Genomic DNA, 13,489 nt, shown 5'->3' with positions numbered 1-13,489 from the left:
AAAACTAACATATCAAATATGTTAAATTCGTCATTTTCTGCGAAGAAGTTATGTTTTTCCTACATACATACGCATAATGCATAGTACTGCCACAGGATGCATTAGTAAGAAAAAAAAGTTATTATTGATTTTAACGATAATTTGGAACGTACCTTGAACATGGGTTCACTTATTCAACAAAAATATAACATGAGTTCTATAACATCTTCAGAATTTTAGCCCTGTCTAGAAAATTTAAGTAATCTCCGTCGAAGGTCTAAAAACCTTACTAAGAGAAATAATTACTTAGCGCCTGTAATAAAGAGAGTTTAGGATGGGAGTAAAACTTAAGAAAAGAAAGAGGAAATTGCAGTGGCATTTTGTAAAACCTTACAAAAGTTAAATGAAAAGTTATCAGAAGGAATTTTTGTAAAAGGAATATAACCTTTTTATTTTCTAATGGAATATTATCTGAATAAATTAGAAAAAAAAAATCAAAAACAGTATGGCCTCGGTGCCAAATAGGGATAGGGGAAAGATGTTTTTACGAAATGATAGGTCATTCTGTATCTTTATAAAATTGGTAAATTTATTGGAAAGAAGGGATATCTGCCAGAAGCTAAAATTATAGGAGGAATTATTCTGATACCCAAAAAGGGAGATGGCTTAAACATTCATAATTGTAGGCCTAAAATATGGATATAATGAAGTAATATGTTTTTTTAATTTTTTTTTTATAAATCTTTGCTGTATAAAATCCCAGTTCACTAATGGAGGGTTATCGATTGATAGACAATATAGGTGTGCACATTAGTTATTTTCCCACTGGATATAAGAATTTTATTTTATTATTAGAATACTTTGTATACTAGTAGCTATAAAATTCCAGTAACTAATAAACATTTTCAATATTTTTTTAAAATGTAAAGTTTGGTAACAGTATCCTTTGTTAGTGTTATTGCATATTTTTACAAACATAAAATAGTCATTATTTTCTAAAAATAATAAACAAATTTAATTATATGTTAAGAATAAAAAGTGCATATAAAGGAATAAAAATGAAACAACCAGACAAGAAACTTACAAGCTAAGATGAGACTAATTTAATTCATAACTTGTTTTTAATTTATATTCCAAGCTACAGTTTGATTTGATTATTTAACTGATATAACTTAATGTCATACTTTCAGTAAGCATTATTTGTCTTTACGTGTACAATTGATACACTTTTCAACATTATTTCTCCAAAAAAATCCTTAACTTAACAATTGGAATGTAGATTAACACAAAACACATACGCAATTTATCATTCAAATTGAATTATGCATATTTTGCTCTTAATGATTTAAATATAATGAAGGACTTACCTTTTTTTTTATTTATATACTTTGTAAAAATAGCTCTTTTTTTATTTAGACCAAATGAATATGATTTTAAATGAAAAGCAATACAAACGGAATGCAAATTTTATTTGAATTATTCATATAAATAGTATATTTATAAAATATAATATATTTGACAAAATTTCCCATTTACAACATTTATTGTCTTAAAATTCGGCTAGGAATTAGATTTCAGAAGAATATATCATAAATTTTGTTTAACCAATCTTCGTATGCTTATTTGATTTTTTAATCTTTTGTCATTATTTCTTAATTAAGTGGAGAAAAATTGTTAAGAAACCAATTGTCAAATAGAGTATCATACTTCTTTGTTAATAGCTAGAATTGAGTTCAAGCTATTTTCCAACTTCCACCTCTATTTATTTATTTATCTATGGCGTTACTTCACTAAAATGAAATAGTAATGTAGATTTTTTGTCAACGTCTTTTTCTTTCATCGGTGATATCAACGTTGATTGGTTCAATTCCAAGAATTCCCAAGAATAACACTATACAATAAAATTCATGTCTTGGAATGCACTCCGGCTAAAACTCACATTTATTGTTGTTATTTAAACTATAAAACATAAAAATGATCTTAAATTTTTTTGATTGCAGTAGTTTTTTTTTTTTTTTAATTATGTTTTTAGAGTATAATTTCGATTTCTAGTCATATTTCGAAATGAAATTACTATTTAGAAGCAAATTAATTATTAAGCAAATCTATTACTATTAATAGATAAAAAACATTCCATCATTCTCAAGATAAAATACTAATTAATTTATCTTGAATACAGTTCTTACAAAATGGGTTTAATCATGCAAAATTGAGTAAAAAGAAGATTTTTATTCGGATGAGTTCAGAAATTAAATATAAATATATCAATTAGATTATTTAAATATTATCAATAATTACTAATCAAATACATTGGATATGAAGCATATTTAAATTGGGTTAATTTTCCTGCTTGTAAAATATTAATTACTTATTACAATTAGTCCAACAATCGACTTAACTTTTATATTATTTAAAAAAAGACTTAAAGCCCAAACTAACTACTATTGAAAATTTTAATGGTCATTTCCGTGTTCTACGTGTTGAATAAAAATAATCAATTGAGTTTTTTTTCTAGCGGGTGAAATTGCTGTTGCACAGTGTTATTGAATGATAATTCCTTAGTTTGAAATAGTTATTGGCTAACTACTGACAGATTTTGAACCTTCTTTGTTTACAGGGGTGGGAAGGCTGTGATATACAATGAAGGCAACCATGTGATATGTATTATGCGTTTACTTTTCCCCCATTTATAAATGATAGGGACTGGCTAATAAGTGACATCATGAAAATTATAAAGGTGAAAGCATGACGTCAAAATACGTCAAACTTGAATTAAAAATAAGTCATTATCTAATACATATGAAATTTAAACTACCGCTGAATAACTAACCAAATTATGCTTAAAAATTTGAAGATGTAAGGGGTTTTATTTTTCTTATTAATATTTTTAATCAAATAGTTGTTGGAGGTATTGTGCTTATAAGGAATCATTAATGTTAAATTTTAATTGAATAGGAAATTAACGCTTCGTAGACAATAAATGTACAGATTATCTATAATAAAAATCTTAACATTTTCATCTTCATTAACGTAATTTTAGACTTATATTCATGATAGTATTCAAAACAACTTTCAAAGGAGCCTATGTTACTCCATTACATCTACCTATATACGTAGATGTATATTTATTTAGATACTTTCTTATTAAGACGTAATTAGTGTTATATCTTATTAAGTAAAATAATGTTTTTATTTTCAAATTGCTATAATGTTAAAAAAAATTAAAAATCTCTATTTGTCAATGGATATTTATTGTCTTTGTACTATATATTAATTAAATATTCTACTCTTCCTTCAAATTAATCTTTTGCTATTTAATATGATTTATTTTAGTGAGGTTAAAAGTTACTACCAAAAGTTAAACAAATTTAAAAAATGATGCACAGTCGAATAGTCTCATAATTACGCAACATGAATTTATAAAATTATTTTAACTATTAAATCCATTTTGCACTTGTAAATATAAATTAAAATTCTAAAAATACTTATATGAATATAATTGTAAGACATCGATAAATGATAAATATTTTTTTAAACTAATCCTAACATAATTAGTTTTGGGTATCAATAAGATACATTTTGTGATTATTATAGTTAAAACGTTGTCATTGCATTTGCAATAAAAAAGTATGTAAAATATTAATTAATATCAACGAATTCTCGGTACTGAAAAGGTTTTGATTAATTTTGGTAAGGTTGATTGGGATTTATAGAATCACAATGGATATGACATTAGTAGCCTCACGTATAACTTAAATTTAATACAAAAAAAAGCAAAAGAACGACGTAAAAGCGAACAAATCAATCATATTCACCAAACATTTATTAAAAACTGCAAGGTTCGAATAATTCCAACACATTACATTTTTACAAGCAGAGTATACCGAAGTTAAAAAAACCGGAGTATACCAAAATGTACTGACGATAAAATTTATTTTGACAAATTATATAAAATTTAGAGTACACAAATCCCAGTTTACTAACGAATGTTTTAGAATTTTATCCACTTTCTTATAAATGTAATCGAAATCAATAATAAATACGCCAACCTCGAAATTATTTTTATCCGTAAATTATTACAAATCCCCAAATATTATTATATGTGATATATTTCAGAAATATTATTATTGTGATTTTTTGCAATCTTCTCAACATAAAAACAAGCATAGATGTCATCGCCTTATTTTTAACCTGAGGAAAAATAGAATACTGATGCATATTGAAAGGCTATAAGGGGTTAGGTGAAGCCCTGAATGGACAATATATTTGTTCCAACAAGATTCAAATCTAGCCCATAAAGCCAAAAACTCTCCTGGTTGACGGAAAGTATTTTTATTTTTTAAACAAAAAAAAACCTTTTTTAGGTGTCAAACTTAACCTTTTGGATTGGGGTAAATTATTTTTGCAACTGATGTCTGATGTACTGAAACAGGCTTGTGAACGGAACGCAAAATTGAACAATGTTCCATGGAACATGCAACGGAACCTCATCTACCGCGTATGCAGGGTAAAAGTCGTTCCTGGAGTTTCTCGACTAGTCCACGGTCCAGTTTTTCTTATCTAGTTACTGTACTGGGCGCGATAAAATCTGCTATACTTTGTATTTTGGCGTCCATCTCGACAATGAATAAACCGATTTTAGTCAGTTGTTGCTCATTTGAACGACAATATTCACTGAATTATTGTGTTAAATATCTTGAAACCTAGTTACCAAATGAGGCCTATCCGACAATATCAAAGTCGAGATTTGTTGTCGTACAGTGTATTAGGAAATGGGATTGAAATATTATGTCTCATATTATTTTATTATACTTCATTTTTTAGCATAGATTGCATAGTAATTTGAAAAATTCAAGAGTAATCGTGTATAAATTATAATATTTTAAATTGTTAGCTTGCTTAGAAGAGTTTCAAAAGTATACACCGGCGGTTTTCCAAAACTTTTTTTTGACATACCCCTTTCGAAATATGCATTCAGCTACGTATTCCCTACCCTGCACAAACTTTTTTTTTGTATTTAGTTAATAAATATATTTTTTATAAATCTCATTTACCTCCTGGAGATTCTCCACGTCTCCCATTTGAGAATTACTCCACTATAGACGTCTAAAATTGGTTTTACATTTTTGTATAACCCAATAACAAGTATTTAAGACATATTACCACAAATACTGGATAAGCTCGTTGCTTATGTGATAGAATTATTAGCTTTTTTTATACTTGTAAAAAATGGTGCAAGGCATATATTTCTAACAATAAAATTGATGAGAAATCAAGAAAAGAAAGTTCAAACACGTTCTACCTAGTATGATTTGGGATGATAGACTAATAAACATAAAATAAAAGGACTAGGAATAAACCCAATAATCAATATTAGGGTAACCATTGAAACAACTATTAATTTAAAAAAAAAAAATGTCTTCAAAAGAAATTTAATAGCTATTTCTATAACTATTACTTTGCTACGACTTGGCTCATAGGGTAAAATATATAATAAAAGTTATTTGAACGGATTATCAATAAAAATTTGTGTAGCAGATTTCGAAATTACTCTCAATGAAATATTAAATAAATACAGTTCGAGGTTGCCTCAGTGTTTTAATTCATTAAGTGGGTCCCAATCGCCTTTAAGGCTTATAGGTGACATCGGCCCTGAGGGTTATCTAAAAAGCTAATAATTATAATTTATTTTAAATTTGACGAGTATGGCTTTTGGTTGAAATAACGAAATTCAAAAAAACTTTCCATCTTTTCAAACTAGTCCTTCAAAATCGTGCCCTAAATTGTTTAAAATACCTTATTTAAATTTTAATTGCAGTTATTAATATGAAATTATTGGCAGGAGAGGTGACTGAATCCCCCACTTCCCACCCCCATTATAAAATATTTATACATTGCGAAAATATAATTGTTTATTTAAATATTGTTTTATCTACTTATATGAATTGGATATATTTATGTGTTATTGGAATTAAAGAAAGTTTAAAATATTAGGGGTACTTATACTGATAAGTTACTTTTATTCTTCATATTGGGAAAAATATTCGAATAATCAGTTTACTTTGATTGATTCTCATGAAAAGGTCTGTCGTCAGGTCTGGCTTTGCATTGAGTGTGCCCCTAAATAAAGATAAAATGCAAGGCTCCTATATTATCTACGTCCTATATACGTCAAAGCGTGACCTAGGATAAGTATTCCTTAAAACCAGCACTCGCTTTAGTAATTATTATTAAAAAAAGAACTAAAGTTAAGGTTTTCAAAACAAATCCAGGTATTGCTATATAAAGTCAGAAAAACATTCCTTTTTGGATTTATTTGGCTTTAAAACCTTTATCTTTCTCAATTCTATTTGTTACTCACATAGAAAATACTTTATATGCAACTAGTTATCAATATGATTAGAAATGACCCATAAAAAAATAACTTATATTTTTTTCAATGGAATATTTCTTGATATAATAAAAGTCAACATTTTAACAAAAATAAAACAGAAAATTTCAATCGAGTGTCGACAGATAAAAAAATTATAATTTTGCAAACTGTTTTTTAACAGAAAGTATCAAGTTTTATCACTAGACATTTATCAATTTCCAAAAAGTGGTTTTAACCCCCTATAACGCCCTGCCCTAGTGTATTTATGATTGGAATCTGAAACAGAACGGAAATAATGGCTGAATGAAACAAAAATTGAACGGAAAGCCAAAATAGCGGAACGCTTAAAAGCCTGCATTTAATGTAAATATTTTAACTTTTCTTTAAAAAAAACTATAATTTTATAACCCTTGTTGTTCTGGATATTGTATAATCTATGCAATTGATTAATTTTGGAATAATCTTATCTAAGGAGTATTAATAATTTACGGAATACTTTGTTAAATGGTTTACCCATGGCTAGTAAATAATTATACATACAAAAAGTACCCATTACGGCTCGACGTACATTTTGGAATATTAAACAAAATATATTTTTTAGTTGACTACTGTTTGTATCGTGAATTATTTATAGTGTTTTAGATTGTCTCAACTGTTAATAATATGCTGTAATTTCATTTTAGACATTACTTTGTACACTATATTTCCGTATTTTTTATATAGTTACTCCATCAAGTTTGTTATTGTCAAACCATTTTGATAAATCATTTTAGGTCCACAAATCTCAGTTTGTAAAAAGGGATTTATAATTTTAAAGTTTGTTTTAATATTTTGCACAATAAATGATCTACATTTAACTAGCTAATACTTATGTCAATATTGACTATTTTCACCAAATTAGAGTAAAAGCATCTAAAAATACTTAAATTATAAGTTTTTTAAAACCTTATTGCTTATATTAAATATAAGAAGACCATAATGATCTATAACCAAAATCAGAATCTAGTTGCAGGTGATAAATTATGTATTAGTGACTTCATATCATGCAACTTTTAATATATAATTATTGCCTATTGTTCTAAAAAGTAGGAGCTAATATTCCATGGCCTATATAATTATGGAGCCACTGATCTATTGTTTAAAAGACCGCGTACTGTTTTTGCAAATTAAAAGCAAATCATTGTAGAATTATTAGGGACAGCGTTGAGATAAAGTATCTAATGTATTGAAAGTACACAAATGGTAAATTTTTTCGAAAAGGTATGCTTTTTTTTTAATAGTATTTCCATGAATTATGTTAGTTTTATTGTGAATGCCATATTTTTTTACGGTTGATTGTATTGATTTTAAATGGATAATTTTTGTTGTTTTTATAAGTATTTTATGTAAATTTTACTAGGATTGTAATGTAATTTTATTTCGCCGCTTTAATTTTAAACTAAAATGTTTATTTATGTATATATTTTACCTAACTAAATTAATTATATTTCCAAATAAATATAAATTCGGCAGGACTTCTGTTCAATTAAACACCCTTACGTCGAAAAGGTTAGCAAATTGATCTCAACCCCATTTGAGGTATCACTATCAATTGGTAACGAGGTTGCATAATTGTAAAGTACTTTTTTTATAGGTAACTTGTTTTTGAGTTCAAATTTTGTATTTTATAAAAAAAATCAAATTTAGTAATATATATTTCAGGTTCAATTTATGAGTTCTTTTTTAAGAATAAAAGTGGTTATTATTAAATATATAAATATTGTCTAACATCAATGGCATTAATCTTTTGATGCATATTATGACGTTATTTGCAACTAAATAGTTTTACATATTATGTAATTGAATGTATATTTTTTGCATTTAACTCAATTTAAAATTGTCATATCGAAGCTTATAGAAAATGCATCTTCACGTATATTTCTAGTTACAAAAAAACAAAAAAATTAAAAATAAATATTATTGCAAAAGAGTTTGCAGTAATCATATATTAAAAATAAATACATAATTTATTTTTTTGGGTTTTGTTACATTTTTTTTTCTTGGCAATTAAAACATTACTTACATGACGGTTAGACTCAATGATTTCCATTATTTTTGCCACATGTTTGACAATTGCGTGAACATCTTTGATATCAAAATTAGTTGAACGGAATTGACAAAACCAACATTGGGCGTGATTGGCTGTTATAGTATCAGGAATAATCACTATTCAAATTTTCAGCCCCCTGGCTTACATTTTCGCCTTTATTTAAGAAAAACTGTAAAATACCGCGTATTTTCTCTCTGTTGGTGTTCATCTTGGCGTGCATACAATCATCACTAAGTTCAACAAACACTAAACTGTCTTATAAGTTGTTTTTTTCTACGAAGTCTTATATTTCTAACGCCATCTGGTGTAAAGTGACTGCACTTATACAACGTGAGATACACAGTGGATTTGCCAATAAAAGTATCTAAAGTAAATTAACACATTTTATATATTTTTACATTGACCCTAATCTAAAAGAAATTAATTTGATTTATAGAAAAGTTCAGAACATCTTAAAAATAATTCAGATCCACTAGAACGCCATTGCCTTAAAATTATGTTCAAATCATTAATAGATGTATAAAAAGATAGATTCTGACTTTAAAGAAACACCCTTAAAATTAATAAGAGTTTTGTCGAATATTTTATTATTTATTTGTTTGCCATGATGCATTATAAGAAAAATTTATAATCAGTCAAGTCAAGAAACAATTATTGTCCATAATGAAATCATTACAAATCCAAAATCAATTCTCAGAGTGTTTCATGATAATTATCAGGAAATATTGGAATTTTGTATACATATACCGTGACGGCTTATAGTATTTTTTAATGATATCGATATTAAAAGAAATATGGGCATTGGAAAGATTATGTAGCTAAATACGAAGGAGGAAAATAATCGCTTATCACGCCATGCTTTAATTAAAAAATTTATCCAGATGTGATATGTATTCCTCAAGTCAGACCTAAGTATCCTTGTCATGTAATGATGATTGCACCTTCCGTCTTCCAAGACAGTTTAACTATTTTTTTTGACGGATCATGTTCAAATAGGGGAGTGCTGTCATAATTTCCAAATCTTATATAAAAATTTTAATATCGAGTTGGTAGATTTTTGTTCATTGCCTTCTTTGCCTTTATATATATTTTAAAAAACAATTATGTACGTTTGTCTTTTTATTGTAAGTAGTGATTACTATTTGATTAAGAACCTTTTATCACTTTTAACACTAAAAAGTCATTTTTACTCTTTTTTGGCATTGCTTTTTAAATATAAACACAAATTGGACTGAAGATTATTGACACTTTGAAATGTTATTTTTAATGTTCATAATGATAGGATTAAGTTTTGAAATCAATATATCTCTTATATATATGGTCCATCAACACAAAAGTAAGATAGAATACTTTTTCTCGAAATTGGTTGTGGATTTCATTGTATTTTTTGGCAAATTATAGTCCATTTCTTTTTATCTTTTGTATTTAAAGACGCAAAAATTAGTCACCAAAAGTAATTTTAGAAATGGATATATTTTACTTGAAAGGTATATATAGTGGTGAGTTTAGTACCTTAACTAAAATAAAGGTTCAAAAGTATAGCTAATACTCTTGGATATCTTACTTCATGCTGAAAATTTGATTACAATACCTCTAATTGATCTAAATAAGACCATTGGGTTGTAGACGTATATGAAGTTAAAAAATGAATTGGATTATTTTCTTTTCATTAATTTTTATCAGAATTGTTTTCCTGTTGACACACAACATATAATTTAAAAAAAGTTATTTTATTATTGTTGTTTATTTTTGTGTAAATAAAATTACCACTAGTTGATGGTGGAACTTTTATTTTTAAGAGGAAGAGTTAAGGAATACAATGTTGATTGCTAATTTATTGATATCCTTCGTCCTATGAGCGTTTCTTTTCGATCACCTATTAGATGAACGATTTTTAAGATAGCTAATTACATCAAAATATGATATTTTTTTATGACAATAACCAAGTGCGTACATAAATCATAATTAAAACTACATTGCATCCCAAAAAAATATATTATATAAGAGGGGCGTTAAACTTATAAAAAAGAAAGCTTGTCACTTTATTTCATAAATACATGTTTATAAATAAATTGTGAGGAAAGTTCATAATGTATGAACATAAGAATGACTTGAATCTATGAATGTAGCCACAACTACAGTCAAGAATGAATTATGATACACCTATCAAAGTATAAAGTATACAGTCTACATACATAATATCTAAAAACTTTATTTTACATATAACTCTTTCAAAAGACTCCTAATTTCCTTTTCTTTATTGTACAGTTTTTAACTTCATCATTTTTAAAAAAAATAAATGGAACATAAAAACACAATCAGTCATGTTGTCTTTCTTTAAATAAGGCTAAAAATGTTCGTTATTAACGTTAAAATATGAATATCATTTTTTCTCTCTGTATGTATATTAGACTGTGCTGTGCTGCTAAAAGTTCAGAAATTGGTAAATCAGAATAATTTTTGTTTGGTATTTTATTGATTTAAACAAGAAAATCTTCTTTAATCGTCAAAAAAAGATCTTTTGTACACGCATATTCATTTAACAATTTGTAAGATATGTATTGTTCCTTTTAAAATTATGGAATTGAATCGAGATATAATATTTTTACTTAAACATATTATTAGTAAAGCTTTCCATAATATTTGAACAGTTAAACTGTTAATTTTCTCACATTATAATTATTTTGGTCCTAAAGATGTTACAAGTAAATCAATATGCGCATAATACCAACTATTACGCACATATGTATGGTTATTATTTTCAAATTTACTTTCAGAGTTCCTTTATGCCAAATAGGAAAAAGTATAATGCTTATTTATGCAATCTTTTGTAAATTATTAGAAATACAAAATTTGATATATTCTGTTTTAATTTGTTGAACAAGACATATAAATTAATTTTATCATATTTCAAAAAAAAAGTGATAGTTAAATAATCTTTTCTTATTTCTCCTTTGTTTCATTAAATGGAATTTCAATTTGTGTCTGATACAACTATCTTGTCTTTCTTACACATTTCCTTACTACTTTAAAGCACCTTTTTCGGATGAAAAAGGTGCTTTAAAGTGCTTTATTCATCTAAATAGGAGAATAACTCCTATTTAGATGAATAAAATTGAAAAAAATAAATATCCTGCAATATCGAATTCCTTACTTTTGTGTTTTTTCGGTTTTTTATAAAACAAAGTATTTCAATGCTTATGTTATGTAAATTTTTATATTTATAAAGAATTAAATTTAAATATTTCGTTCAAAATTCCGGTGATTCTTAAGAAAATTAATTAGACTTTAAAAAAGAAATACTAAAATACTTCTTTTTTAATAATACTTTTAGTACTGCATTGTGTTAACTTTCTGTTTGTAATTTGGGATATTATAAACTCCAAGATAGATACAAATTCCTTCTTTTTGCTTTGAATCAAAATTTTACACTTTTCAATTTGCTCCGGCAACATTAAATTTGATTATATGTAATTCTTATTTATCTATTAGACTATGAATTTAGTGAATACATTTAACTGTTTTGCTTAAAAGTTTTATTTGTTTTTCCTTTTGATATCTTGAATTTTTCTTTTTTCAGTTTGAGAACTAAGGTGTACAAAATTATACCTAATATTGTGGCTATTATTCTAAATAATATACGTAACCTCTTAAAAATAAATTGGTACTAATTTGATTCCCAAAATTGTTATAAAGTAAAGAATATTTCATAGAAATTTTTATCGAAACAATAAATATAGGATAATATCAGGATATATTTTTTTCACGAAATTGTATAAAATTATTAACTCTTTTTAGCAAAGTAATTGATATTTAAAATATTACAGGTGATATTTGTAAAAAAAAAAAATCCCGGAACCCCCATAGGAGTCAGTTAATTAATTAACCTATCGCTAGTATCAGTAACATTTACATATATGGAGAAATATTTAAATTGGATACATATTTGTTATTAAATTATTGGATTCAATTTAACTAAACATTTTAGGATTTGTTAATTTTGTTTAATTTTGAAGAACATTGTCAACTTTCAAGTTTTTGCTTACTGCTTCTCTAAAAAAATGAATAGAAACCGGATCCAAATAGCGGATAAATTATTAACAAGACAGATACCCATATTTTCTAACTTTCATGAGTCGTCAGTCTTGAAAAGTAGAATCACTACAACCTTATTTAATATATGGTCCTTCATTTAATCCTCACTCCATATACAGCTGTTATTACATCCAAGAGATCAACTCTTCATATTAGAAATGCTATCAGAAAATGGCAGGTTCATATACTTTTTTCAACTCTCTTGCCTTAAAATCTTTGTAACTGTCTCTAAAATTTTATTAACATTAAGGTACTTTTATGAAAATAATATATTCATATAAATCAGTATTCTCAGGCAACTGGGGAGAGGTTAATATACTTTTAATAACCAAATTTCAAAAATGAAATGACACTGTAAAAAATTAATGGAAGTGTTTAAAAATTGATCCAGGACAAGATTAAGGATAAAAAAAATATATTTAAAATTTAATATGTAGACCTTATCTTTCACGAGATATTTCCTTTATTACAGAATCTTTAATTTTCATTTGAAAAACACTTCCGATTATAACTAACCCCTTGAATAATGCGGCGCCCTTGTAAATTTTTTTTTTATTTAATATTAAGTAAAGTACTAATGCAGAGAAATAACCAAAAATTATTTAATAAATGTTCCATGTAGATTTAAAAATTCATGCTTATATGCAGCGGTAAATTAATTTACCTATCGGCTTGATTGATTAAATATATGATATATGATACAAAAAAATTTATCATGTAATTAAATACATTTCAATTTTTGGTTTTTGTTTACCCAGCTCACTAACTGCATTATATAAAGGTTGCTCTCTCATAGAAGGTTAAGGTATGTAAAATCCTTTTACTATCAATTTTATATAAAACGTTTAACTGACCATAATTTTTTATATGACCCGCTGAGAGGGACCCATGTATTTTGTTACATTGTTATTTTCTACAATACGTAATCATGCAGTTCTAAGATATTAAGCTCC

The 13,489-nt window shown here is 26.3% G+C and overlaps 1 protein-coding gene across 4 annotated transcripts in view; it reads left to right on the top strand.

Moving 5' to 3' along the window:
• The window catches only part of LOC121129210 (patched domain-containing protein 3), a 185,443-nt gene that overhangs the window by 75,433 nt on the left and 96,521 nt on the right, over positions 1–13,489 (top strand). The gene's annotated exons all lie outside the window — the stretch shown is intronic.

Source organism: Lepeophtheirus salmonis, chromosome 14, assembly GCF_016086655.4.
Source record: "Lepeophtheirus salmonis chromosome 14, UVic_Lsal_1.4, whole genome shotgun sequence".
NCBI lineage: Eukaryota > Metazoa > Arthropoda > Copepoda > Siphonostomatoida > Caligidae > Lepeophtheirus > Lepeophtheirus salmonis.
The sequence above is the reverse complement of the archived record's forward strand: the minus strand, read 5'-3'. Positions and strand labels throughout refer to the sequence as shown.